Consider the following 4780-nt stretch of genomic DNA (forward strand, 5'->3'; position numbering starts at 1 on the left):
CCTGTCGTTTCCACACTCATCAGTATTTCGTTCTACCGAAAGCAATAACAGGAGATTTGGTAAAGTGGCCTGTTGTCTGCGTATATTTCGCCTCCCCTCGTCTTCCACAGATCAAACGAAAACGTAGGCATATTCCCCAAGAAGGCAGAACGAACTGCACCGCATATTCCGGTATCCTATCCGATGATGCACCCGGCAGGCAAAGCAATAAGCAGCGTCAAAACGGCACACTATAGCTGATGTATCCTTGTGAAAGGTGGAGCTTTGTGACGCGGTATACAGTATGCTGAATGATGAATCCCTCGCTTTGATGTAGCCGAATGAACTATTTATTTATTTATTTATTTATTTATTTATTTATTTATTTATTTATTTATTTATTTATTTATTTATTTATTTATTTATTTATTTATGCATTTATTTATTTATGCATTTATTTATTTATTATAAAGCTAGATCGTTTGATAAGGCTTTGTGAAATTCTTAGCACCATGTGATAATGTGCTTTCAGTCCCTATTCTGTAGCTCCGAGCATATAGGGACTGATAGCCCCTCTCGGAACCCTACGTAACGTTTGTTTACACTACACTTTACATAGGGTCCCTCCCCATTCTGTACTATAGCCCATCTCAGACGGCATACTATAGCATACATATAGCACATATAGAAAAATGTCAGAATTGCACTTATTTTTACTCCTAACAATGGCCAATGTCTTTGGAATAACTGACAAGTAACTGACAGTGTAACCAAATGGACATGTAACCAAATGGACCCTTACAGGTCTGTAACTCAGAGTGTAACACATGTAACCAAATGGACCCTCATGTCTGTAACTCAGAGTGTACAGATGACACCAAATGGACCCCTTACAGGTCCATCACTGGTGCACACACGCATGCACACACGCACGCACACACGCATGCACACACGCACGCACACGCACGCACACACACACACACACACACACACACACACACACACGTGTAACCAAATGGATCCTTACGGGTCTGTAACTGAGAGTGTGCACACATGGAACCAAATGGACCCTTACAGGTCCAAAGCTGTTTTTGTTAATCATCAAATGAAAGGTGGGAGGTCGGAAAGAGAAAGTTAAAAAAATAATAATTCGAAAATGTTAGTTTTGTGCTTCTGTATTTTTCTTCTTTAGGCCTATATACCGTTATTAATTATTGCATACAATGTAAATTGTGAAATTACTTTATGTAAAATTCACATTTCAACTAGAAAAAGTGCCCTTCTGGGCACAGGTCTCCACCAGGATTCTTCCTCAGCCTAGTGGGAATATGCGTGCACAGTTCATCGCAATGGGACGCTGCGTTGAGGAGTTGTGGCGATTTGTACAAAGCGGGCTACTCCTGAAAACTGTAGGAGCCAATCGTGGCCAATCAGGATGGAATATGAGAAATCAAACAAACCTGTCTTGATCACATGACTATGGAGATCATGTGTACCGATTTGCGTGATTTTTTGATAAAATCTGAAGGAGTAATAATAGAAAATGTGTTTTACATATGTCGGCCTCCTGGTGGCGCTATAAAGAGCAGATGTGAAAAATTCCAGACAAAGGTTTTTCCTTGGCCTCTAGGGAGTTGGCATACAAAGTTATCCACAGATCCGTGCAGTTAGAGGTAAAAACACTTTTCGGCCAGTTATAGTGCCACCTTGAGGCTGAGTTGAAATTGTTCATGTGGCATTTCGTCCTGGGCCTAGTGGGAATGTGGGTGCAGAATTTCACGGAAATCACGCGATGTGTTCATGATTTGCAGCATTTTGTTTGAAACTGAGCACTCCTGTGAACTTTGGAAGCCAATCTTAACCAATCAGGATGGAGTGTGAGAAATCTGAAAGACCGGTTTGGTTGAATGGCTCTAGAGAGACTGTGTACCAATTTGCGTGATGTTTGGACAAAATCTGTAGGTGTACTGTGCAAAAACGTGTTTTGCACAAAGCGGCCTCCTGGTGGTGCGATAACAGGCCCTTCTGGGCCTGTTACATACACACACACACACACACACACACACACGGACGGACGGACGGACGGACGGAGTGCAAAACATACTCTCCCCCCATGCCTTCGGCCTGGTGGAGACAAAAATTATTTGGAGGCAGGATGAAATAAGTTTCGGAGAGAGCTTAAGGTTTAACAATTATTTTAGTAGGTATATAGTCAATTTACATAGAGAATGTGCTACAGGTTCAGAATATTATTTACATCAATATAATTTAGAATAATCAATTGTTGATTCCAAATGAATCACCAAAGCTGAGCTGAACTCCGGAACTGAACTGAACTGAACTCCTCTTCACAGTATTGTTCCAGGCTAAATACTGCAGATCACGTCAGATTGGTTGATATCAAGTTCATTGGCTGGAGATGTTTCATGTCCGCAATGTCAGATGACAAAACCAGTGTTGGCGCTCCCTCATTAGTCCAATGCCTAGATGATGAGGATGGCGCTCATGTCCTCTGTCCCGCACAGGGATGCCCATTGAAGCCTGGAGAGCGGCAGCGCCTAGGCAGGCGTTACCAGGCAACCTGTAGATAACTTCTTTCCCTGCACCAAGTTACTAGGCCAAGGTCAAACTAGACTGATAACACAGCAGCTGCATATCAAATTAAAAACAGCGCCTACAGTATTGGAAGTTTGTGGCTGAAGGCAGACCCCATGGAGACTGAATAAGGAGTCAACAAGATATTAAATGGGACAGATGAAAACATATTTTGACCATAAACATATGAATGACATGACATTATAGATGATAAGGAGAACAACAGGCAGTAGGTTAAGAGTAAAATGATGATCTGGAGCATAAGGTGACAATAACGAATCCGGCCTGGGTCAAAGTTCAGGAGAATATGAGACCTTGACCATTGGACATTAGTTTGTAAACAAATAAGACGCTTTTTATCTATCAACATTGAAAAATATATTCTGGATGTGACACTTACAAGCCGAAATAGCGCAGTTGGTAAGAGCATTAGACTGAATATTTAAAGGTCCCTGGTTCAATCCAGGCTTTCGGCAGTTGAAATGCTGTACAGAAAATCCTATGACTCTTAGGCTGATCTCACATAAAACAAACAAAAAAGCAGTGTGAATTGTCTGGACCCAGTGGCTCAGTGTGTTAGAACGCTGCCACATGATCGGGAGATGGTGAGTTCAAACCCCAATTCCAAATATTGCCAGAATGTAGATCTGGGAAGGCCGGATTCTGTAACTACCGGTAGATCATCATTCATCAACCAATTTAACTAAGAGAGTATTCTTTTCATAAGGGGCCCAATGTAAGAATTCCTTTATTAACCCAATCCTTCAATAAAAAGTGAGTTTTGTTAACCCTATAGAACACTAACCTTATATTTGTGTAATTTTCATAATGTTGCTGTTGTCTGAGGTGATGTCTGGTTGTTGGCTGATCCAAGATTTGGGTCACACTCACAAGGTGGCGGTAATGCACCAACAACTGGATGCCAACTGCCGTAAAACAAGAAGAAGAAGAAGAAGAAGAAGAAGAAGCTATTTTGACAGAATGGTGTTCACTGTTCACCAAGCATGGTACTGTAGGCCAAAATGTTTGTTGCAGCTGATGCTGCCACTGGCTTTTGGTTGTTTTAGCACTTTATTCTGTGTCAACATTTATGTCTTCAAATGAGTTGACCACAAATGAAGTGCTCTGCTGCTGTGTCTATAGAGACGTGGAGATACCGGTAAAAAGCATACATGTGTTGTACATTCTACCTGTATCTGTGTATTTAAATGCACTTTTAGTTTTGTAATATCACTGTCTTTTCTTGTAGCTGTGGTGCTGTTGATGTCCCCGGCCTTGCCCTCGCATTGATTGTGCTGTAGTATCACTGCAAATCAAAGTAGTTTTTGTTCTTTTAATAATGATTTGAATGCAGTGTTTGCTTATACCAGGGCTGGCAACTAATGTGTTTTTCCGTTTCCTTAACCCATTTAGACCTGAGAACAGATTTTACAAATGTCTTCTAAATCATGACAGATTTCTGAAAAAACTGTTTCTATGTCAGTGGTGCTCAAACTATTTCATGTCAAGGACTCCCAGAATTATCTGTATTTGGCTGTGGACCCCCACCTCAATATATGGTGTTCCAGGGACACCTCCCCCTAGCCCTCCAAGCAGAACCCAATGGTACTGAAGTTTCTGACATTTTTTAGACCCAGACCATGGGGTCCTGTTGCAAGTCGTCCATGCCACCTGTTTAAAACATTTACTCCATGTTTACCGGCTCCCCGCGCTCTTTGAGGATATTCTTCAGTGTGAGGCTTTCTGAATATGTAAAGTATAAGTACCCATACATGCCGCTGCGAATATCTCCTGTGGCGCGGAAGCCGTTAAGTATTTCTAATATATGTTTGCCCGATTTGGAAGCTTGGATTCTTCTTTTCCTTCCTTGTTTATTGACACCTCATTGTACCGCCTATCTGGCTAGCTAGTGGCGCTATAGCTATGACACAGCAGATCAGAGGCAGGGACGTAGCCTCACAAGCCAACCGCACACCGGGAGGCGGTACAATAAACGGTAAACAAACAAGAAGAAATAAAGCGACCAAATCGGTCAAACAAAGATTAAAAATACTTAACGGCTTCCGCGCCACAGGAGATATTCGCAGCGGGATGTATAGCTACTTAAAGTTACCGAATTCAGAATAACTCAAGGAAAATAATCCCGTCAGATGGCGCAGATCCTATTTTAGAGAGAATCTTCACTTCCGCGTATCGGAATTTCCAT

The sequence above is a fragment of the Protomyctophum parallelum genome (genome assembly GCF_964188405.1).
Source record: "Protomyctophum parallelum genome assembly, chromosome: 21".
Lineage (NCBI taxonomy): Eukaryota > Metazoa > Chordata > Actinopteri > Myctophiformes > Myctophidae > Protomyctophum > Protomyctophum parallelum.